Source organism: Mauremys mutica, chromosome 1, assembly GCF_020497125.1.
Source record: "Mauremys mutica isolate MM-2020 ecotype Southern chromosome 1, ASM2049712v1, whole genome shotgun sequence".
Taxonomy (NCBI): domain Eukaryota; kingdom Metazoa; phylum Chordata; order Testudines; family Geoemydidae; genus Mauremys; species Mauremys mutica.
The window spans coordinates 120,324,692-120,350,358 of NC_059072.1; the positions used below are offsets into that span (position 1 = coordinate 120,324,692).

General features: G+C 41.5%; 1 protein-coding gene across 4 annotated transcripts in view; it reads left to right on the forward strand.

The window, feature by feature from the left end:
* The window catches only part of SOX5 (SRY-box transcription factor 5), a 918,538-nt gene that overhangs the window by 500,557 nt on the left and 392,314 nt on the right, over window positions 1-25,667 (forward strand). Inside the window, exon 1 of one of the 4 annotated variants that reach the window (XM_044993209.1) lies at window positions 17,952-18,319. The exons of the other annotated variants lie outside the window; for them this stretch is intronic. The gene's annotated coding sequence lies outside the window, so the exon portion shown is untranslated. Of the gene's footprint in view, window positions 1-17,951; window positions 18,320-25,667 lie in introns of those variants that run through there. 4 annotated transcript variants of the gene reach the window in all.

Sequence of the window (25,667 nt, forward strand, 5' to 3'; positions counted from 1 at the left end):
TCTTCCAGGGTTATTTAATTTCTGCAAAGAGGTGGGGTGGAGGGGGAAAGTACTTGTATGAAATAGTTATGATTTATGTCACTGTTGATCACACAAGCTCATACAGATGCAGAACTAGCATTCTAGCCCCGTTATGTGACTATAGTATTGCCTTTCTAAAGTCTGCATATGCTGTGGCTGTTTCATGCTGGATTAGCTAAGAACGCAATGGTAAAACCTCTAGATGGGTTCAGTGAAAGAAGTGTACAAACTCCAAAGGAGAAAGTGCTCCAGGTAAAAGCTTATTTCTGTCTTTAGAAGTCTATATTGTACACGGAGTTGGCTTTGTTAAATGAGCATGAAAAGGACAGGCTATGTCCAGGCTTGCATAGAAATTCGTGCACTTGTTTGAAAGCAACAAGTAAACAAACCACTGTTCTTCTCCCCTCAAAGACTTTGGATCAGATCTTGGTGTAAATCAGCATAGCTCTATTTCACTCAGTGGGACTATGCTGATTTACACCAACTCAGGGCCTGGCACTTCACTGTTCATTCTATACAGTGTATATATAATATATACAGTGGCATGTTCTGTACATAAATATGTGAGCAGAGGGCTCCAATAGCCTTTGCGCTCATATATCCAAAGCCTGAGTATGGTCTATATTGTCTTCTCGGGTTATGTATGCTCTAATCCTGTGAGGTGCTGAATGCCAACTACAACTCCCATTCAGGAGAATAGGAGTTGATGGTATTGTCATTGAAGTCAATGCAATTTAAGGGTAGTCAGAACTCTTGTAATGAGGGCGTTCTTACTTGTAATTCCGATTCATATACCTCAGTCAGTCTCTGGGGGTCAGAGTATGATGCCCTGGTATTGAGCAGTACCTGACTTCACAAGTAGTTCCACTGAATCATACTGTGGGTGCACTAAGTACTACTCAGTATGTGTAACTATGTCAGAATCTGGCCCTCAATTATTTATTTTGAATTTCCTCTGCCATTTGTGTGCTCTAAATATTTCACATATGTCCATCTTGGTCTCTTTTTTTCTGGAAGTTTGCAAAATAAGGAACATTTGTTCAGCATATTCAGTTTCAGGATTGAAATCTACTTTGAGCTCATCTCTTTACTTTTTAAATGTGTGTTTCTTTTTAATTATGCTTTCAAGGCTATTTTATCGATGGACATTCTTATTTAAGGAGCCATATTACGTGGCGAATAGGCAGTAGGTTGAATGAATAACAGTAGCCCCATTTTGTTTGTTGTGTGGGCTGTTTGGGATAAGATCTTAAAAATCTATGTTCAGTGTGTTGTGTGTTGTTTTTAAGATCCTATGGCATTCTTCATAACAATAGAGTCTGGGTGTTCTTGTCCAAAATTCCCTATCCTGATTCTTGTGGAGCAAACTCTTCATCATTTGTATTTTCAGCTGCTGTCCTTTACCTCGGAAGTGGACGTTTTTCTATGTGTGCTTTGCATATATTTTCAGCACTTTGAGAGCCTTCAGAATGAAAGGTGCTATATAAATATATGACGTTGTTATAGTAATTTGTTGGATGGTTATGCCCCATAATAGAGTATGGTATTTTTGAAGCATTTTGTTAAACAAAGAAAACTAGATATCCTTTCTACAGTTGTCAGTGGCTGGTTTGCTCTCTCTGTAACATGTCATTGCAGATTCCTTTTAATTACTCTATCAAGGGTGTTAGGCGTCTTGCCATACTCAGGAGCCAAAGGGCTGAGGGGCTAATGTTTTTTCTATCTGTGCCCAATGTGTTTTTAGTCTGCAGTTATTTATGGACAGTCCATTGGTCAATAGTTCTCGAGTACACACAGCTGTAATCTACACAGTTACTAGCCCACAAATAAACAAGGGGCTACTTTTGTTATTGCTGCCTCTGTCATTCCTGGCAGCTTTAGACAATCTGTTGCCATTTATGGCAACATGTCACTAGACTTTTGTTCATTTGGGCTTTTTTTTTTTTTTTAATTTACACGTTGCCATAATCCAAATTCATACAGAGCACGGGGATGTGCTCCTCATGTCACTGGTGACAAATTTGCCCCTGTGCGGCATAATGTCAGATATCAGCCAGAGAATGTCAACCATTGGTCCAAAATGTGGGGTCGGTGCTGTTGTTACTTATCATGAAATTGGTGACAAGTTGGCCCTGGCCTATTATTTCTTGTGTTCTCTCTTCTTTTGGACATAAGGTAGAGATTACTATTAATGGTTCTTTTAGTTTCTAGGAGCTCCTCCCACTGTGCTGTCTCACTGTGATTTCCCCCCCCCCCCCTTTCCTGGTTGAATGGTTGTCTTTGATGTCACACAAGAGAATACTGTTGGCTAACAGTCTAGAGGCTGCTTCATTTGAGCTAACCACCACATGAAAACAAATGTGATCCATCATATTTCATTAACTAGCTGCCCCCTGTTCGGATGCCCTTTTTTGATGTCAGAGCGCATCCTGACAGAAATAAAAAAGATATGTGTGATTAAGACCAGTAATAATACTTATTGCATTGTATTGTAAATTACCTTTCGGGGCCCCGCTACTTTACCAGCTCCACCGGCTTTGGCTCGGGTACATTTTTGACTACTCTGTATATACAGTGTATTAGCGCAATGGAGATCATTATGTGGCCTGTATTTGAGTCATTTTTATTTAAGATGCCAAACAATAAGCTGTTGATTGGGGGAACAAGAGGCGAACAATAATGTTCTGTGTCACATAATATACCACCATTTTCCAGCTTTGCTTTAGAAGGGCCCTCTTTATTGTTTTTGTATAAAAATGGTTCTTAGGAGGAGGAATATTTTGCTGAGGTATGTCATTATTTTGCAAATTTCTATTATCTCATCATGTTGTCTTCATTGTAAATTGCAGCTAATTAGGAACCTAGTTAGAGCCCCAGCTTTGAGGCTGGCTTTTTTGTGAAAAGAGCCCACCGATTACTGCACTACAAGAGAGGAAGGGAGAGAAAAAGGAGATTAATCTGGTTACCTAGGCGACACTCGCTTCCATCTGCGAGGAACAATACATTTTTGTTTCCTTGGCTCAGTTCAGATCTGTTTTGTTTAGGGGGAAAAAAAAAGAGAGAGAGAGAGAGAGAGAGAACGTAGCCCCACAACAATGCTGAATTCTGTCTAGCCCCGGCTTACCGGCTTCGATTCCTCGGCAAGTTAGGGGTCCCAGGGGAGTGGGAAGATGAAAGAGATAAGCTCCAAAGTTGTCAAAGGTCATGACCTTGCCACACAAAGCCAGCAGTTTTACTTCTAAATCCCCTTCTCCCAAAAAGCACTTAATGAAATAATATACTGTGCTTCTCAACACCCCGTAGCCTTTATTAAGCAGCAAGGCCCCCGAGATTGTGAATTTAAGGAGTCATTTAAAACTTCTGACTAAACTGTCAGTGACAGCTTCTACGGTAGATGGGCTATTTTTCTGTGTGCGAGACAACTTTTTTTTCAGTGTCTCCTGTAAGTGGCAACGTAGTTTCCATGACACACATTTTGTGACTGCATTTGCACAAAAGGTGGAGGTCTGTGAATACAGGACGGTCTGCTTTATTTTAAAAAAAAATTCTCCTTCAGTTACCTTCACAGGGTCGTGGTTTAAAAGAAGAAACTAACCTGTGTCTTCTGTCGTGCTTCAAATTATTAAGCCTTTCCATGACTGTTGCACACAATAGACAATGCAGTCATGTTATTGGCTTCTTTTTATGTAGCTTGCCATAGAAAGGGCTGAGGTAATAACCAGAGCTGATAGAGCCTGGCTAAAATGCTCAGAAAGGCTCAGAAGCCCTTGAACTGAATTGGCTAAATCCACAGTCTTTTGATAAGCAAAATGCTTTCTCCAGGTGTTATGCCATCATGTATAATGTTTTGCTATCTGGTGGTGTTATGGATTATGACATAAAGTCACAAAAATATTGAAGTTACTGGTTTTAGCTTATCTGAGCTTTCAAACCTGGACGACTGATCAAATCAGAACAAGTATCAGGCTAACAACCCTACAATCCCCACTTTGTGTTGTACTAAAGTACTGTTCTATATTTCCTTCTCTGGAACAAGCTCTTAAAGGCTGTCTCAGTGATGATGCTTGTCTCTCTTTGACTGGGAGTGACAGTCATCAAATTTGAAAATACAAATGTGCAGTTGGGATGAAGGAAGGTACCGGACTTATTTAGTATATATGCAGAGAAGCAACAATGAGCTTGGAGTTAAAGCATGGGACTAGGAGTCAGGAGATCAGAGTTCTATTTCTGGTCTGTCACAGGCTTTCTGTGAAACCTTGGGAAATTCACTCAACCTATTTATGCCTCGGTTTTTCTTTTTCTAAAATGAGGATGTGCGATGGGGTTTTGACCCTGCACGGAGATGAGGGGAGTGAAGGAACAGTACTGGGCCAAGAGGGCCCCACCCCTTAGCAACTAAACAGGGCCCCAGCTGAAGTTCGTGGGAGCATTGCCATGAACTTGAAGGTAAGCAGAATCAACCCAATCAACAGTAAACTGGGAGGAGTGGTAGATACGCTGGAGGGTAGGGATAGGATTCAGAGGGACCTAGACAAATTAGAGGATTGGGCCAAAAGAAACCTGATGAGGTTCAACAAGGACAAGTGCAGAGTCCTGCACTTAGGATGGAAGAATCCCATGCACTGTTACAGATTAGGGACCGAATGGCTAGGCAGCAGTTCTGCAGAAAATGACCTAAGGGTTACAGTGGATGAGAAGCTGGATATGAGTCAACAGTGTGTCCTTGTTGCCAAGAAGGCTAATGGCATTTTGGGCTGTATAAGTAGGGGCATTGCCAGCAGATCGAGGGACATGATCATTCCCTTCTATTCGACATTGATGAGGTCTCATCTGGAGTACTGTGTCCAGTTTTGGACCCTATACTACAAGAAAGATGTGGAAAAATTGGAAAGAGTCCAGCGGAGGGCAACAAAAATTATTAGGGGGCTGGAGCACATGATTTATGAGGAGAGGCAGAGGGAACTAGGATTGTTTAGTCTGCAGAAGAGAAGAATGAGGGGGGATTTGATAGCTGCTTTCAACTACCTGAAAGGGGGTTCCAAAGAGGATGGATCTAGACTATTCTCAGTGGTACCAGATGACAGAACAAGGAGTAATAGTCTCAAGTTACAGTGGGGGAGGGTTAGGTTGGATATTAGGAAAAACTTTTTCACTAGGAGAGTGGTGAAACACTGGAATGGGTTACCTAGGGAGGTGATGGAATCTCTTTCCTTAGAGGTTTTTAAGGCCCGGCTTGACAAAGCCCTGGCTGGGATGATTTAGTTGGGACTTGGTCCTGCTTTGAGCAGGGGGTTGGACTAGATGACCTCTTGAGGTCCCTTCCAATCCTGATATTCTATGACTCTATATTCTATGAACTGTAGAGCATGGTCCACATGGAAGATCTGCTCAAAAGGAGTCTCTGACAGTCAGGCAGTGAAAGAGAGTGAAGAATTGGCTGTCTGGACAGAGGAAGACAGTTTGCAGCTTCTGGGGACAAAGCAATTCACAGGAGTGTGTCTGGACCATGGGTAAGATCCAAACAGAATGATAGGGGCCTGCCCCTTTTCCCTCTCCTACTCTCTGCTGAAGGAGAATAACTGGACAGTAGAGAGTGTCAGCTGAGAAATGCCTAGTTGACTGACTGAACTGCTGGGACTGATTGGGAACTTCCGCTGGGGGAAAGTGGTCTGTGCCCATACCTCAAACTGAAGAGCGAGCAATGGAGGTAGAAAACAGCCCCGGGGAGGCTGGGTCGGGTGCATCTGGAAGGGGTAACCAAGACATTCCACACCTCTCCACCTTGGGCATTGGGATGGGACTCTCTTTCCCCCACTACTGGAGAGGACCCAAAAGTTGTTTAAAAATCCATGATAATACTGTGTACTAAATTAGAGCAGGAAGCAAAGAATTCCATATCCACTTTGAACTAAGTTGCAATTTGGCAGGACTTTAACATCCCTGCTCCTATGGAAGGTCCCTGGGAGTTTTAATAGCCATGAGTGGTCAAGGCCACAGTTTTACGTTTTATTCAAAATATTTCAGGTGACGGGGTATGTACAGAACCCACAACCAGATAAGCAGAGCCCCTGCAGTGAGAAAAGGGAGGCATATTCACTGCTACTGGGAGACACTGTCTAGGCTACCAATCATGGAATGGGGGGACCCTCCAGCAAAAATTGACAAGGAGTAGGAAATAAAGAGGAGGTTAGGTTTATGGTAGTAGGAGGAGGAGGACTTTCTAGCCTGACCAGGTAGTTCTTGGTTTAAGGGTTTAGGAATGGTTTAGGAAGCCCTGGAATCAAAAAACAAACAGAAGACTTTGAGGAAGAGATTCAGAGCCAGTCCCCAAAGTAACCTAGAGAATGAGGCTGTGGCTGGGTTCTGAAGTGGCTGAGGGGGAGAAACGGTTTAGAGAGATTTTGGAAGTACCAGTAAGAAAAGGCCAGTATCTGCCTCAATCCTGCTAAAATGGTAGGACTAAAATGTTTAGTGGGAATTTTGTTCTGTCATTCTAATAACTAGGAATTCTAATTCTGCCTAAAGTACAGGCCTAGCTCTATTTAATTTCCCTGAAATGAAGGACTATATAGGATATTCCTAGGCTGGAGACTGGAAAAGTCCCTTGACTGTCTTATGCCCTGACACCTGAATGCACAGTTGCTTTAGCCCTGCCTGAAGGCCTTTTTATTATATATGTATATAGATCCAGCTGATGTTTGAGACTACTTAGTGTCCCAGCAGGTGTTTTGAGCAGTGCAAAAAACTGCACTGCAGCCTATCTGCTATCATGCAGCAGTGCCAACAGAACAGCACCACCCAAAATAACACTGAGGCTTTGGTTCAGGAGTGTCTCACAGAGAATAGTGCCACAAATGCTGCTACTTGCAGTGCATGGTGTTTCTCTGGGAGGTCTCTCATCTCAGTACTAAACAGGACAACCCCAGCTTAACTTGTGAAATTGACAAGACCACACCGAGGGGTAGACTTATTGCATCATTCTCATCCTATGCTATATGTTAGCATGAATAACTCATGCTGCTGTAATTTTATGTTATATTTTGACAGCTGTACAGGAAGTTGGATGCAGTAAGAGAGAGCTGTCTCAGTCCTAATGAGTTTATATTGACATGAATCACTTGGTAGGCTCCACAAAAGGTTTCCCAGCCAGCACACCATCTTAGCACATCCAGCCATAGCACTTCAGCTCAAACTAGTTTACTACCATTTATTCTCAGATTTTTTGTTGTTGTTGTTCTATAGTGCAGTTTCCTCTCACTCCCACCCCATTACCATAAGTTCTGTATGGGAATGTGTGAACTGGGTCAGGTAACGTAAGAACTGATGCAGACATTCAGCCAAAGCCTGAACCAAAACCTGACCTTTTTCGAGGTTTGAAAAGGTTTTGTTAACGTCATTGTTCATGTGCCTTGGGACTTCTTGCCATCATGTTAGTCCTGTAATAATGATAGTGGCCTCTTTTTAAAATGCTTTGAGATCTACAGATGTAAAGTGTTATACGTTTTATTATTATTATTATTACTATTAATATGAATACGTATTATTAGATATTATCATTATTATTTATTTATTACCACTATGGGAGAAACTCAGGTATATCCAGCTTGTCTGAAACCAGTAAGTACCATACGTTTTGTGAGTCCAATCTCATGAGTTTCCAAACCTGATTTCCAGCCACAAAATTCAAATAACCCTTCATCCTTTGGGACAGAACCTCAGCTGATGTAAATTGGCATAGGTCCATTGAAGTCAATGGTGCTATGCTGATTTACACCATTTGAGGGTCTGACCTTTAATCTATCTGTTTTGTTATTATATGGCCACTCCCATTATAGTATATGTGCACCCAATGAACTTTTTGATGCTCTTCCAAAGAACACTGCCAAGCTTTTTGATTAGCAATGGGTTTTGACCAAACCCCTGAAGCTGAACATCATCAAATTTGGGGAAGTTTGAATTCAGATCAATCTTTTCATGTGGCCTCTAACTTTCTATGAAGAACCAAGCCAGGATCCTAGCTCAAGACTCTTAAACTTGGTATCGAGGTCTGAAATCTACAGTTTTGGGCCCAACTCTACTGTAGAGGTGATCTCATCACTAGTTATTATTCATCAAGAATAAAGCTTGGTCTTAACTCCAAATGGAAGGTAAAATGATAACTGACAAAAGGGAGAGAGATAATGGGCCCTGACGCTATTATAATAGCTACGTTCCTAAGCTCTGGATGTTCCGGAACATCAGAATAAGGTCAGTTTAGAGAAGTCGTGCTGTTCTGTGCAATATCTTTAGGAAACTGTCCATCATAGGGACATACCAAAGAGATTAGCCAGGTGTGAAGTACTACTGCATACCACCGTGAGGGGAAAACAGTGATGCTGTTCCATAATGCCAAGATGGCTTTTCCTCACCAAATCCTGTTCTGAATAAATATTGAAAGGACTAAGGTCTGTGTTAGATATATTACAAACTAAGGAACTTGCAGTATGTCTTTCTCAGAGAGGTACTGAGCAGGTGGGAGGGCAGGGGAGTTTGTGATCCTGGTTCCAGCATTTGCTGGGACTACTCTTACAGTCCCTTTGAAGTCAGTGTGAATTTTGCCTGAGCAAGTATGGAGGGAGAACTGCGGACTGGTCTGAGTTAGACCCCATCTACACTAAAACTACAATGCTGTTGGTTACAGTAATGGTTCTCTATTGACTCGTTTAAAATGTGGTTCCATTTATTATTATTGACTAGACCTAATGATGTTTTAGCCATGTTTGGGAATCATGCTAAAATACTGGTCACTGTTTAGGGACATGGCTAATATCTTATCTATTTCTACTACAAAATGGAATAATTTTGTAACCATTTTGGTGGTGGGAGAGGAATAATGTTATAACAGAGTCCTGGATATGACTGACGTTTTAGCGCAGATGGGCCCTTCGAGGTAAATGTAGTGCTAATGGACCACTTCCTATCTCTCTTTCACACTCTCTCTTTAACATCCTTCTAAATGATTTCCCCCCTTACACTCTCACACGCAAAATCCATCTGCTATTAGCTAGCCAGAAAAGACAGCATAAAACACCTGTGTACCAAATACGCACCACCTGTGTGTATGCCTTTAGCTGATGGCTTTCTAGAACACGTGTCAGTGGCTCAGCTGAGGGTGGGCTGATGAAAGGGCATCAGGAAAATCATTCACAGAGTAATTAGCAAAGTGCTTTTACTTCTTCCTTCCTGTATTTCTGTCAACTGTGTTCTGGTATCAGACTGAGAAGAGTCTTCCTGTTCTCTTTCACCTTTTCCTCTGTGATCATAGAATCATAGAATATCAGGGTTGGAAGGGACCTCAGGAGGTCATCTAGTCCAACCCCCTGCTCAAAGCAGGACCAATCTCCAACAAAATCATCCCAGTCAGGGCTTTGTCAAGCCTGACCTTAAAAACCTCTAAGGAAGGAGATTCCACCACCTCCCTAGGTAACCCAGATCATAAAACTATCCTTCATTTCTCAAGGTTTAATGGGTTTCTTGAAGATCAGAGAGCGTGCTTGTCAGCTGAGTTTTCTCAGGACTGGTCCTAGAGAGTAGTTCAGTCTCGGGGGTTGATTTTTCATTCTGCCTCAACCTCTTTATGATGCTCCAGAGGTGTAAAAGGGGTGTAGAAACAGCTGTAAGGGAAAAATCCATGGTATAAGGGGGCATACCTGGGTGTTGATGAGCCTGTGGAACCAACTCTATGCTGCCTATGCAAATGAAATCCTTCTCTATTAGATCTTGAGACAGTTGACAGACGTGCTCTCCTATTGCATTCATGAAACACACTGTAAAGGGGGAGGACTCAGCACCGCAGCGCCTCCTGCTGGCCATCCTAGGAATTAGGTCTCATTTCGCCAGAGCGCCCTCATCTAGTGGTGTCTTGCCCATCGTCACTCCCCTGGGTGGCAATTGGGGGGGGCGGAGAAGGGTGAGACCCAGGCCTGCCTGCTACTCAGTCCCACCCACTACTCTGGGTCCCAGGCCAGGGACCCTATAGCCAGCAGCCACATACTGCCCCTCCTCCTACTCTGCTGTCTTTTTCCCTGGGCCACATCTCTGCAGCCTTAGCACCTTCTCTGCCCTTGTATCAGGGCCTCAGTCTGGCACCCGTTAGGTCAGAACTTCCTCTTGCTCCCCTGACCCTGACCAGCACTGCTCTGTCCATGGTGTTGTCTCTCTCAACCCTCCTACAGGGCAGCCAGTCCTCCTCCCTTAGCCTCCAGGGGGAGACTACCCCTGTTCTGCTCAGCAGCCTTTCTTATATGGGCCAGCCTGGCCCTGATTGGCTAAGCCTTCTCTCTATTGGCTGGCTCAATAAATCTTCTTCTAATTGGTTGGGTTCTGCACAGCCTCCCCAAGGCTGCTTTAACCCTTCTTCTGCCTGTGTGGGACAGCCACCCCACCACACATGCATTTAAAGATCCTTTATAGGGACATCAGTACAATAGAAAACGACTGTACTGGCTACTTAGTTGATATGGTTCACTTTATTAATCTGTGGAATTAAATCACAGTATTGCAGCCCCAAACATTCAAAAACCTTAAAACGGGCTCCAAGAAATCATGAGCTTGGCTTAAAAATCATGGGATTTTTTTTAAAAGAATACATTTTTCATTCTTTTTCTCGTTGTCTTCTGGTTTCTGAGTCTGGGAGGCGGGGAGGTCACTCAAGTCCCTACATTTTTCCAGTTTTTTCTGTGACCACAAGTGCTACAAACTCAGTTGTGTTGTTTTTAATGAAAGCCAAGATCCCTTGATTCCACAAGCTGCAGCTTTGAGAAAAACTCCAAATAGTGCAATACTTGTGGCAAAATGATAGGTGAACCTCAAAAGACTTAAAAATTCAATTTGGTTTGGATAAACACCCTTAAAGTTTGGATTTTTGCCAGCACCAGTCAGTCAGGTTGAGTTTGTAAAATTGATCTGGAAACATCGCAGGTTTTCCCATGAGCTAGCCAGTATTGTACCTCCTGCTTGGGCAGAAATAGCCTGCTGTTTACAAACACACACACGCTTTTTCAGGTAGAGGAGGTGGGGAGGCTTCATTTGCAAGGAAGCACAACACATTATTTTTTAAAGTAGTAGTAAATGGATTGTTTCCCAATGAATATTTCACAGTGCTCTATTTCTATCCCTTCCTAAAGTGATTCCTACAGAGCAGGTGTAAAGGGCCAGTTGAACATGATTTTTCTGTCTCAAATTACCGCATCTGCTATAGGTCACATAGGCTGAATATAACTGATAGGCCTTAGCAGAATTTTTTTGTTCAAGTTGTTTACTTGGCGCATATGTGAGCTCTTTCTGTAGAAAGAGTGTCATGTCAGCCTTCCCCTTTAAGCCTTGTTCCTGCAAACACTTAGGCACCTATTTAACTTGTAAGCAACAACAGAGGAGCAGAAAAAGTCCTCATAAAGTATTTTAAAGGAATTTAAAGTAAATACATTCAAGACATGGATAATATTCAAAAGAAACTCCATCTCAAAGAGGATTTTTCTTTTAAATAAGGCTCTTTCAATGATGTCATACTGACAGTATCCTTTTACGTAGGTAATTTGAAGTATTCTCTACCAGTGCCTCTGCTGGACTTGTTCTGTGGCTTTTCATTCTTCAGGCTGTCAGTGTGGAACTTTTCATTGCGCTGAAGTCATTAATAATTGGGAACAAATTTTAAAAGGACATCTTCAAAGATCTTCAAAGAAGAAGGCATGGACACAAAGAGTTAACAAGATTGTTTTATTTTTACTTTAATCAAGAGTGTCTACATGTAATATAACAGAGTTCCCTAAACTGTGGTGATCTTACACACCATGTGCTCTAAGCCTTTGCTATATTAGCTTTATACAATACACACCATCTTACATTTTTTCTGAACAACTCTTTCTGCCACCTCAGGTATATTTCAGCTTTTAAGGAGACTCTTGTTATAGAGAGTTCTTTGCACTATATAACTGTTTCAGCAGCTAGATGTGGCCAGCAAGTCAATAAAACTTACTGTGAATCTTCACATCTTCTGGTGCATTCAACTTTTATGCATCCAGACTGAGGATGATTAAGTTTTTAAAAGTTTGGAGGACTTGACTCTAAGCATTGTTGACAGTTTCAGGAATCGTTGGGCAGCCTGACATAATGTTATTCATGATGAAAGAGCTGTCACTATAGATCAAGAATGGTACCAGAGAGAACCATAAGGCTATGTTTTCAGCATGGGATGTGGGGATTTAGCCGCATGACTTCTATTAATAATGGGAGTTTTGCAGTTAAATTCTCGGGTACCATATTGAAAAAATGCTGAAAACATGCCCCAGAGTGTGGCTTGAATTGCACCTATATCAGCTGCTGTTTGGACATTGAAGATCATCAACTCTGAGCAGCAGCCCTGGTCCCAGTATCCTTCAGGTGCTGCTACAGAGTTGGAGAGCATGTGATAGATGGAGCCAAAGTACGTTACTAGTGTGTTTTTTCCATCTTTCCTCATTTAAGGAGCAGCAAACATATCTCTCTTCAAACCAAAACTCCATATCTGCACAGAGCTATCAAATGTATCTATGTACAATAAGAATCATCAGTCTGGATCTGGTTTTGTGCATTATACTCACACAGTCACATTAATCAGAATGTTGGGATTAATAGGATATTTGAAAATACCTGCTCATGCTACTCCATCCAGTTATTGTGCTTTCCTTTCTCTGGTCCCAATTCTGATCCCCTGACCTATGTTGAATGGTACTTTCCTCTGAGTGATATTGGTGGAGTCAATACTTGCTGAGAAATGAACTACTCAACATGAGTAGAGGATGAGAATCTACCCCTCTATGATCACTCCTTTCTGTCTATCCCTCTCTTTCTCAAACAAAGCTTAAACAAATGTAAAGAGCACCATGCACAGGGGAACTTGTTCCCTGTCTACCTTCCTGATGCCAGTCTGCATGATGGAGACTCTGAAGCCTTAATTGACTTGTCCTGTTGCATGAACACTGTCTCACCTCCACCCTTCAGAGTGAAGCAGGTGGTAAGCAAACAGCAAGCAGTAAGGGAATGGCAGCAACTGAAGAGCCTCAGTCCACTGATACAGAGGGAAGAAGGTGGTGAGGGAATCCTTAGTCTAAAATGCCTGAAGATGTTTGTAAGCTACTTTAATTATGTCCACACATACCCATCAAACATGTATGGACCTTGAGAGTTCTTCCTATGGGAGCCCATTCCATCTCACAGCGGCATGGAACAAACAAGGAAACCAAATATACAGCACAAAAACATTTGGGAACTGGAATTTAATATCTGAGTTGGAATATGTGTTTTTTCCATGATGGACACAGCTGAATGTAAACGACGGCTAGGTTCAGTTATTAAACTAATTTGTTCAGTTGTGCAGCTCAGTGGTGAACAGAGCCATAGATGCTGTCTAAGTATCTAGTCTTACAAAGGCATTGAGTGCTTCCTGTGAGGTGCTGAATGCCCTCAACTCCTGTTGTGGTTTTGAATGCACATTTTTAGGACAGGGACCTGTATCTTCCTCTGTTTTTGGAAACTGTAGCATCTATTGAGCACTACCATAACACAAATAATAATAATGTAATCATGACATTGAATTCAGAAAAGTTGATCGCTATTATCCAAATAGTTTTACGGCTTTTCCTTTAAGTTTTTTTGCTCATTAATTTTTGTTGTAACTCTATAGGAGAAAAGAAAAGGAAACATAATGTACTGTGCATAAAAAGCAATGTCAGAAAGGTTTGTGTGCTTCCACAGAAATGTCTCCCACCTCTCTTCTAAGCTATAGCCTCAATCCACTCTTGTCTCTGTTTACCTTTGAAGTATTGTCAGCCATTGTACAGCTACAAAAGAATTATCATACTTTGAAATACATTGTTTTTGTAAAGCCAAGGTTTCTAGGGTAAGAATTCTTCCCAGCTATGACAGAATACCCTTGATGCTAACAGTGGCTTGATGAGAGTCATATGGGACTCTGGAAATAATGGCAACACCACCATGGCTGAGGCTGTGTTAACGCTTCCCATTATAAACCCTATTTTCACGGGGTTGTCTTGACTGTAAACACTTCCTCTGAGATGACACTTACCATACAAACTTCCAGCCTGTGAGCATGCATTTTCTTTCACAGATTTAAAAAAGAAAAAATCAATTTTGTTGTTTTTTTCCTTCGTACTCGGAAGGTTCTCTTCTCTTTTTTATCATTTAAAAATGTTTTGCTTTTAGAGAAATTCCTTAGGCTCTTTGGCCAATCTACATTTCAGTCACCTTTTGTTTATGCATGTGTGTCCAATAGATATATGCAATAGGAGGTCAATCTTGCAAAGTGCTGAGCACTCACATGCTTAAAGCTAAGCATATGCTTAAGTGCTTTGTTGGATCAGGGGTCAGAGTGCTCAGCACTTTGCAGAAACAAAAAGATGCAAAGATGGTGTGTGGTCTTGTGGTTAGAGCAAGGGGGTTGCCGTCACTATTCCTAGTAATAGTACCAGTGCGCTGAGTGACTAGGACAAGTCACTCATTCTGTTGGTGTACCTCAGTTTACTCAATAGTAAAATAGTTATGCAAATACCTCTGTACCTGACAGGGATTTCCTTTTGCTAATTAATTAATGTTTCCAAAGCTCTTTGAGATCTTCAAATGACAGCCACCGTTTCAGTGTAAAACATCACTGTGTGTGCGCATGCATGCACAAAATGTGTATCTCTAATTTGATCTACCTGTAAAAAGCTATATTTGATAACTGTTTACTGCAGAAAAACAGCAGAGTTTATTAAAAACTTTTAAAATGTATCAAAAATTTTAATGTGACAGAGCTATGCTACATATCCCTGCTATGATTCTAAAGCCAGCAGTGGCTACAAAATACCTAACAAAATCTTTCCAGGTAACAATATGGGTTTTAACAATAATATATACATATACTGACTTGGAGGAGTTCTGGTCTCTAAGGGCAAATGTTTAAGGAACTCCTGCAGCCTGTGCAGGGCTTTTAATTGAATTTGGGAGGAGGGATAGCTCAGTGGTTTGAGCATTGGCCTGCTAAACCCAGGGTTGTGAGTTCAATCCTTGAGGAGGCCACTTAGGGATCTGGGGCAAAAAAATGGTCCTGCTAGTGAACTCGATGACCTTTCAAGGTCCCTTCCAGTTCTAGGAGATTGGTATATCTCCAATTATATAAAAAAAAAATAGTATAGCTTCTTTCCTACTGGGTAGCCTCTGGTGGGCATCAACCATGCTGGCTATATAAGAACTCAGTGAGTGCCTGTTAGTGCCCCTCTTGAAGTCAGGATCACTTCTGGATCACTATGAAATCCTCCAATTCAGCTCATTTTCCAATTCAGCTCATTTCCAATTGTCATTGGTATTATTTGGCTTACATTGCATAAGCCACACATTTTGTGGGGAGGGGGGTGTAAGTGATGCATTTCAGTTCAAGTTCCTGTCGACAGTCATGCCTCATGGGACTGAGTACCGAAATCCTGGAAGGCAATGCAGATAGGTTTATTGTGCATAGTTCCCAGCATTTCTTAGATAACACTGAATCTGGTGCTTCATACACCTCCAGCGTCCATGATTGCAGTAACTACTAAGACACTTCCAGGCAACACTTATCTGGACCATGTCTCTGGAATAGTTAAGCCAAGATCCCAACCAAGTCCCAGTACTCCCAGCAAAATATTGAGATCTAGCCAGTGTACTCAATAAAAGGAACGTGGGGACACTACCCCCTCATCAGTTTTAGGATTGTCCCATCGATCTCCAACCAGAAACCAAGATCCTGTTGGATAAATCTATGCTCTCTTGTAACCAGAGCTCAAGCCTCTTTTGGAATACCTCCAAGAAAATCACAGAAAAAAATTAATCCAGACGATGCCCTGATCCTATTTGTCAGGAAGAAAGATGGATCACTATGTTTATGCATCAATCATCATGCTTTGAATAGAATCACCATTAAGTACAGATAACCCTTGATCAGCAAGTTGACAGACTGTGTTCCATGAGGTTGTTCACCAAGCCTGACCTTCACAGGGCTTATAATTCATGAGGGTGATGGATAAAGGATCATGTTCTGGACTTTCTATGGCCATTTTGACTACTGGTGATGCTTTTTGGTCTTTCAGGTCACCCAGCCACTTTTTAGCATTTTATTAATGACATTTTTAGGGGCATTTTAGATCAATTTGTGGTGATCTACCTGGACGTTATTTCATGGGAGTAGTTTGGGGGCAAAGGGTGGATTGTGGTGTTTCTCCCCCCCCGCCCCCAAACTGCAAGCCTTGGACAGGTGCTAAATTCCCCCTCCCCCAGGCATGGCCCCATTGGCCTGACTGGAGCTGCCCGCCCCACCCCCCAATATAGAAGTCAAATTACACCTATGTGTTGTTCTTATCTAATTGGAAAACCAGTTCCTCTATGACCAACACATTTGCCTAGTGCTGGAATATCTCAGGGAACATAGGTTATACACAAAACTAGAAAAATGCAAATTTGTCCAGTCCACCATGGAATGTCTAGGTTTTGTAGTCTTCCCCATTGGGATTAGTATGGAACCTAGAAAAATATTTGCAGTCATTAAATGGGCAACCTCAAGAAATGTGCATGAAGTTCAACATTTCCTTGGATTTGCAAATATTTACTGATGTTTCTTTAAGGATTTTGCAGGCCTGGAGTTCCCTCTGACTGCACTGCTCTGCTTTGGGACAATGCTCAATTTGCCTGGACTTGGGAAACTCAGTCTGTCTTCAACCACATAAAGGAGGAATTTATGTTAGCACCTTTCTGGTGCACTCAGATCCGGCAAAACGCTTTTTATAGTTGAGGCAAATGAGTCCAATGTGGCAATCGGAGCTGTACTATCAACATGGGCCCTGAAATCTACTTCATCCACATGCAGTCTACTCCCAAAAACTCTCACATGTGTAGCAGATTTATGAGATCTGCAATAAAGTACTACTCACCATTAGAGCTGCCTTCAAAGAATGGTGCCACCACCTCATGGGTGCCTGATTTCTGGTCCAGATATTAACAGCTGACAAAAACTTGGAATATCTGTGTGCTGCAAAAACCCTGAACCAATGTCAAATCCAGTGGTCTTTATTCTTCTCCAGATTAAATTTTGTTTTGACATACCTTCTGAGCAACCAGAAGCCCCCTAAGGGGGAATACCTAGGTGAAGGAGCTAGAGATCAAGAATGTTTTACATAATCCTCAAACCTTGTAATTTTCCTAGTGCTCTAGTACACAGGGATTTTCTGCCTCTCATGCAGTCCTCATTATCTAACAGCAGAAGCCGTGTTGATTCAGAATGCCACCGATGACCAAGCTCCTCACCTGGCTTCCTGATCAAAGATGGTATTTATTTTTAGGGCTGTATCTATTCCCACAGCACCACATTTGGCTTAAAGTAGCTAAGCTTTGTCATGATTCTCCTCTGGCAGGCCACTTTGGCCATTTTAAAAAACATATGAACTAGTTTCTCGAAATTTTTGGTGGCCGAAGAGGTAGATCTTCATCAAGGCATATATTAACCCCTGTGATATTTGCTCTGGAAGAAAGATTCTCCTGTACAAAACCTCTCAGTGCCCTCTTGCCTCTACCAACCCCATTTCTGTGGTCATCCATCTCTATGGACTTCAGCATTGACCTACCCAGTTTGGAGGGCAATAGAGTCATCTTAGTCAAAATCAACCATCTTACTAAAATGTCCTGTTTTCTCCCATGTCCCATAGTCCTCCCTGCTGAGGAGACAGCCTAGCTCTTTTTTACTCATGTCTTCAAACTCCACAGGCTGCTGTCTAGGATCATCACCAACCAAGGTCCACCATTCATTTCCCATTTGTGGCAAGAGCTTTTAAAGTTGCTGTCCGGTAATCTACATATTTCTTCTGCCAATCATCCTCAGGCCAACGGGCAGACCAAATGGGTTAACCGATCTTTTAACAATACCTTAATTGTTTCATCAGTTATCACCAGGACAACTGGGTCTCACTTCTTCCTTTCACCAAATTTGCCTACAACAACTCTATGTCTTAACTCACTGAAGCCCCTTCTATGACAACTATGGATTCTATCTGCAATTCCATCCATCCTTACTGAATGTGTCTAATGTTCTGCTATGACAACTATGGATTCTATCTGCAATTCCATCCATCCTTACTGAATGTGTCTAATGTTCTGCAGCCACAATCTAGTCCAGCATTTGTACTATGTCTAAGCGGCACTGAGAAAATGTCTCTACTCAGCCAAAAGTGCCCACATATATTATACCAACTGACACCATCAGGTAATCTCTCATTTTGTTATCGTCAACTAGGTATGGTTATCATCACGGAACCTTGTGTCCACTCAACTGTCACGTAAACTAGCTAATCAGTACCTGGGTCCATTTAAAATTATCCAGTGAAACCGCTTCTGCCCAGCTCCATTAGAGTGTACCTGGTCTTCCACGCTTAATTGTTAAAGCTATATACTGACAATCCATCTCCTGGAGGAGTCAAATATCTGTCTTTGACAGTTATTATCCAGGGACAAGAAAAAATTCTTGCCCAATGGATCCTTGCCTCTAAACTAGTTCACAGTGAACTGAAGTACATTGTGGACTGGGAGGATTATAGACCAGCTGATTGGTCATGGGAATCTGTCAGTCTCATCCACGCACCTGATAATATTAGGGAATTTCACCATGCCTACCATGCAAAGCCTGCACTCCCAGACCCCTGGAAGCTGTCCTTAAGGGAAGGGTAACTGTAAGGAACTCCTGCAGCCTGTGCAGGGCTTGTAATCGAATTAGTATAGCTTATCTTCTATTGGCTGTTGCTCACCAGAGGCCACCCACACCAGCTATATAAGAACTCAGCTAATGCCAGTCAGTTTCTGCTCAACACAACAGCTGCCTGGCTCCTTACCTGCAAGGTGCTGTGTTGTCTTCTCAGAATAAAGCCTGGTGCTGCTTCAGTTGAGCCTGTCTGTTGAGAGTGTTATCTTGTTTCATGACAAATATGCATTTAAAACCTTGTGTGAAAGATATAAACCAAGGTGATTTTTTTTAAAAAGGGAAGGAAACTCTGTCCTGTAGTGTAAATGCTATACCACTTGTTTTAATAGTGCACATTAATAACAGAGTAGTTCACTTTAAACTGCCTTTTTCAATTAGTGTTGCATTTTTAATTCTGTAAAGCATTGAGCAGCATGCCTATTTGTGGACATTTTGTTGTGTAATGTTTGGTTAGCATCAGCTCAACTTGTTCCATGCATCTTAAAAAGCAATGTATCAACAGAGACATTTCATACCCTATGATACATCTTACCGAGGCCTTGTGGTATGGTATTTAATTTCATACACTGCATGTAATAAAGGGGGACTAAATGCCCATGATGAACAGAGCTGCAAACACATCCTGATTTTTCACAAGACATTCCAAATTTTTGTGTGTCTGACTTATGCTCCTGTTAGTCATTGGTATGCTAAATCCTGGTTTTACTTTCATTGAGTGGAGTGGGGGGAGGAGGGGTGATCTGTCTGCATCATGTCAGGTTGTCAGTACAAGGATAATTTTCTGTAGGTTTCCCTTCCTTCTGTCAGAATCTTGCTTTTGTAAATAAATCAATTCTTTGTGTTTGGGGCGGGTTATTTGGGGCTGGGTGTGGTGCTATTCAAAGGGTATTCTGTGTGGTCACAACATATGCAATAATTTCAGCTGGACTACAGACTTGATGAGATGAGATGTAATGACCCATTTCTCTTCTTAAGACCAGATGACTGCCTATATTACTTGCAACTGACCATTAGGCTCTATGAAAAGGGGCTTTTTCTGGTAGCTGTAAGCTATATTAAGCAAAAAGTGTTTTTTCCACTTCAGCTTTTGGTTTCCTTACCAATTACCATCCAGTGTAGTGTACTTATTCAGATATCAGCTTGACTCCAAGAGTTTGTCCATGGTTGCCTGAGCACTGACTGAAAAGTTTGTATCTTTGCAAAGTACTGGGCTTTATAGATGTTCTGCATTGTATATATCCATTTGCCTCATGCCCCTCCCCACCATTGGCTGTATCCAACTAATAACTTAATAGACATTAATTGTTATAACATAGACAAGAGAAAGTACACACATAAGGCTAGATTTTACTATTCAGTTCACATTGGTGCACATGAACCTTCACCCACCGGCACCCCCGAGGAGCTGTATCTACAAGCACTACTGACTTCTCAGAGTGGAAAATGTACTGACAGATCTCAGGTCACTACCATAATCATCCCTCACGAAGATTGATTCTGGACATACCGTAGGTCATAGATATATTTTTGTTCTGTTGGGATTTATGTCACTTTGTGGTCCAGTTGTTCTAGACATTTTGTCCATCAAACTAGGAGCATCTGTACAGAGCAATAAAATAACAGCTTGTCTCCTTGGATCAAACAAACAAACCAAAATGCTTTGTGATCATTCAGTCTTTTCCATATCCATAATACTTCTGGAAATTTGTGCTTTAGCTTTTATTGGGTGTTCTTGGCTGGAAATGAGGATAAGAGCCTTTTTAAAGGTGCGCCCTTCCCTCCCGTGCACAGGCCTGCAGCGGTTGGTGAGTTAATAACAAATTGCTGCGGGAACCTAAAGATTTGACAAAAGGACAAACCCTGAGAGGCACGGTTTAAAGCAGAGCTGCTTGGAAGGAGGAGGCCCTGTAGCAAATTATGATCATGTGTGGCCTCAGACATTCTAGACTTTTTGCAGAGGATCCACAAGGGGAGTCTCAATCATATCAGACAATTGAGTGACAGTATGTGTGCATGTATGTTTGTATGTATATATCAATAAATATAACCTACAATAAAGAATTTGCAGAATATGATCCATGAAATCTCCTAAAATTTTGTATATAAATACAATCGTTCAAACCTAAACTTCTCTTCCACTTCTACCCTACGACCACACTCTGTGTTTTTCCCTTTTCTGTTTCTTTCTGTCTACCTTTCTTTTTAATCTCATTCTTCCTGCATCCTTCTCTGGCCACCCCTTCTTACTGTCTTTCTCTTTCCTCATTTCTTTTCATCTTCCTTCTTTTCTCAGAGGAACAACTTTTTGTTATCTAGCTAGCAGAAAGAGCTGCTTCTTGTGATGAAACCTACCCTGGCTCTGGGGGTCACTGAATCTGGCCCTGAGAGGTATCTAGGAGAAACACTTGGTATGTTGACATACGAAGATGAAGTTGTCATGATGGCAATTTGGAGCCCTGTCTGATTTGACAGTATTTACTTTCCTTGCAGTTTCGATTGAAAAGAAAAACACTGCATCTAGGGAGTAAATCCATTGCTTGTAGCTTGTAGCCTGGTGCACTTAACAAATGCATTATTTTAAAAATGAATATTGAAATAGTTACTGCCGATCATAAAAGAAATCATGTAATTGAGCTGAGCTCATTTCCCTGGGGTTTTGCATCTCTGGACAGTGTGTAGATAATGTGCACTTGCTAAGCCTGAAAACTGTTGGAAGAGGTGTAATTTTTAATCCTAGATTTTTCTTTGTTGATAGACTGATTCTACAGTTGAAATATCTATGTCTATATAGTCTATTCTATCTAAAGTTAGTAATACTTGTGAAATCTACTAGATTTTTTTTGTTTTGTTTAAAATAAATTTATTTTAGTGGTTGTGCAAGGTGATGAATGGATAGCCCCAGGGACTGAAATTCTCTGTTTATTCACAGAACTTCTGCACCATGCTTTGCCACATTGTCACACCAATGAGCCCCAAGTGTATGAGGGAGGTGCTAGCTCTAGGAGCAAGTGGGTAGTCTTCAAGTCCATTCGAGCCTTGACCTGAAGCAAAGGTCCCAGTCAGTCCCAGTTCTGACTGTAGTTTTGCCTTGTGGACATCTGTCTACGAAACAATAATCAAAACTTATCAACCTGAAAGAGATCTGATCCCTTGAGCTATGCAGTTCTCTGGTCTGTGAATGTTGCTGGTTGATTTTGACTCCCCATCTGTAGAAGCTGGTGACATAAGTAGAGCAAATTACATGCAACTGAAGGTGTATTCATTTTTGATTTTGTACTGAAAATCCAATGGTTTTCCTCTCTTTTTTAAAAACAAACCAAATAAAACTAATTAGAATAATTTGATTGGAGCAATTCCTTTCCAAGAGCATCTGTCAACTGACAATGCCAATATGGGTTTAAAATTTTAATATATGGTATAGTCTGTGAAGCCACTTGCTTGAGGCCTTAAAAGATGTGAGCTGCAAATAACGTATTTTGATGCATTAATCTAAGTGGGGGGAAAAATAAGAGCCAAATTCTGCCCTCAGATACATGCATGCAATTTCCACTGAAGACTATTGAGTTATGTATATACATCTAAGGATGGAATTAGGTCATTAGCGATAGACATTATGTTGTTTCTCTTGTGCTATTGCTGTAAATTTCTCATTGGCAAATCATAGATTAGAGTGATCTGACAACTCCTTTGTTTGGAAATCAAAGGCCAGATTCTGATACCCTTTTGCTGCCAGGTCAAAGCTTAGCACACAGTATTAGTTAGTAGATCAGCATGGGGAGATAAGTCAATGGGATCACTTGTGGTGTAAGGTACTATTCAGGATGAGAAAGGGTATATGAATCTGGCAGTGAGTAATGCACCTTTTGTGCCATGACAGTTCTACCCTGATACTAGAATCATCTCAATATGCATTTTCTACAGTGTAGTACAGCATATCATTCCTGCTTTCCCATTCCTTCTCTCCCCATGCCGATCTACTAAATAAATATTGTGTGCTAAGCTTTGACCTGGCAAAGCACTCCTACCGGGCTAAGAAGGTATTCCCACTTCTGAGCAGTTCTAGTCTCTCTGGTTAGGGTCTGTGTCACATAATGTCTTCAGAATGTGATGCTTTTAATTTATTGGGTTTGATATCTAAACTATCGTGCATCAGCCACTGACCCACCATCAATCAACTCAAATGCCTCAGTGCCCTTTCCATCCATTTGTGTTTTCTCTCTGTGTGCTGAGAATTGGATTTAAAGCAATGTGCCAGTGATTAAACAATTAGTCTGTCCCTTCTCTTACATACCAATAATTTGAAAGAGGAAAAAGCCAGCTATTCTTTTTTGTGTGTGTTCATCTGTGACCTCTAGTTTTGCATCTAGTGTATGATGACAAAAGTGGTATCTGCTTTAAAAAAATTGTAATAAGTATGGCCTTTTCACTTCCATTTTGGGACTTGTAACCATCATAAAACAAAGAGAGCAATTTAATGCCGCCTTTGATAATGTCATTTTTAGTCTCCTTTTAATTAATAAACATGGAAAGTCTGAATTTGGGCAGTCGATCTTCTGAACTAACAATAGCAGCAATGTGAACTGTTTTTCAAAGATGATTTTAAGGCTATTTGACTGTGGGCATTCACAGTGTAGGGAAAAGGCTAGTGGGACAAGCTACCCATTAACAGCAGCTGAGAAATAGTTTTTGGATTGCGAATACAAGGGCACTGATATAACAACGCTTTTCACTCAAGTGGCTATTTGCACTCTACTATTTTAACTTTTATCTGACAGAGGAAGTGAACTTCACTACCCCATCCACACAGAAAGTTTGAGTTAGCTGGGATGTCTGTTGGGTTGGGAGAGGGTATGGAACTGTCCAACCTAGGATTTGGCTGTGGGCCTGAAACGTGGCCCATTTGTCTCTCTTCTTCATTTCCATAGACCCTAATGATGGCCACTACTGCGCCACACCCCTCACTGAGGAGTCTCTGGCATAATCTCTGCTCACATGACCCATATCAATATATGCCCTAGTCTTCTGAATACTGTTGAAAGAATAATTCCAAAAACGAAAAATCCACAGTTGAGAGTTGTCTGTATGGATCCTAGTACTTCAACTTTGTTTCCTGGAACTCTTAGGTCCCGTAGTACCAGTTTCTTCAAGAACCCTGCTCCTCTACTTTCCTGGCCTGTAAATATCCTCAAAGCTCCTCTGCTACACAGAAAGTTTTCATTCAACTGAGGGAGCCCCAAGAAACTGCTGAGAGGGTATTCATAATCCTTCCACCCCTGACTTGTACAGCATGATTACTGCCATACACTCCCCTCAGGGGTTTCTTTGAGGCTGGCAGAACAGGGCCATGATGATTCCAGATCTGACCCTGCTGCTTCCTTCCTCCCCGAGCTCTAAACATATATATATATATAAAAACATGTCTTCTGTGATCCCCAACCAGACCTGAGCTCCTGCTACTTCTGGAAAGGACGGATCGCTCTGGCCCCGATCTGTGTGTTAAAACACACAAAATGAGTAAAAACATAGTGTAAAAAACGTAAGTACTTTGTCTCAGTTTACATACTCATGAAGAAGAGATGATCAACAATGTTAATTGCAGCATCAAGTGCTGATTACAATTATCAAGAGTCCTTGTCTGTCAACAATGGCAGTTTTGTGAGAAAAAGGCTTTCTTTTTTTTCCTGAAGGACCAATTTATTTTTGATGATCAATGTCTTGCTCTGTTTCTAAAGCTTGAATTATTTTAACTTATGCATATCTTAGAAATGATGCGGGGGAAAGGACATCAGAAGAAGTGCTTCAAAATTCTGTTTTTATTCTATTGTTTAGATTTCTTGAAAGCAAGTTTTGCTGCACTTACAATATAATTTAAAAAACTCCATCAAATTACACAACAGGTCCTCAAAAGCAATTTAGCTGGATTAATAGTCATCCAAAATAATAATGCCCTTAACATAGGTGTTGGAACTAGGGGTGGTGGGGGTGCTGAAGTGGTGTCCATCATATGCAAGGTTTACAGTTTGGTTCAATGGCTCTTAGCATACCCACTGTACAAATTGTTCCAGCACCACTGTCCCTTAAGCAACCCCTTATCCAAAAGAGCCTGAGGAAGAAGAGGTGAGCTTTGCATTAAGGGTAACAGATCTGGACTCTCAGCAAACCAATCAAGGAATCAGATGAGGTGTTCCAGGACGGAAGACCCCTCATGGAAAATGCACTGCCACTGGATCCCCACACTCTTTAAACCAAGACACTCTGAAGTTCAGTCATCTCAGGGCATGTCTACACGTACAGCGCTGCAGTGTGTCTGGTGAAGACGCTCTATGCAGACAGGAGAGAGCTCTCCTATCAGCACAATAAAACCACCTTTGTGAATGGCAGAAACGATGTCGGTGGGAGAAGCTCTTCTGCCGACATAGCACTATGCACCCAAGCACTTACATCAGTGTAATTTGTGTCGCTCAGGGGGGTAGTTTATTCATGCCCCTGAGCGACATAAGTTATGCCAACATAGACTTTCTAGTGTAGACTCTCTGGATCATAAACTGAAGCTTTAGACTCCCCCTGGAAATTAGTAGTCACCATCCAGACAATAGGTCACTAACATAATGTGTTCTTTGCACGAAACACTGTATAATGTGCAGTCATATTTTGTGGTAACTTTAGCTGGCCAATGGTTCCAAGGTGTAACCCCATTTAGAGTTCATTATATCAGATTAAGTCTCAAGGTGAAAAAGGCCTGGATAATTGTAGCATAGCTCTCATATGAAAGAAAAGGTCTCTCTTTTCTCTGACCAGGAAAAAATGGAAAATAAGATATCGCTTTTCATCTTGGGAGATCCCAGAGGTCTTGAAT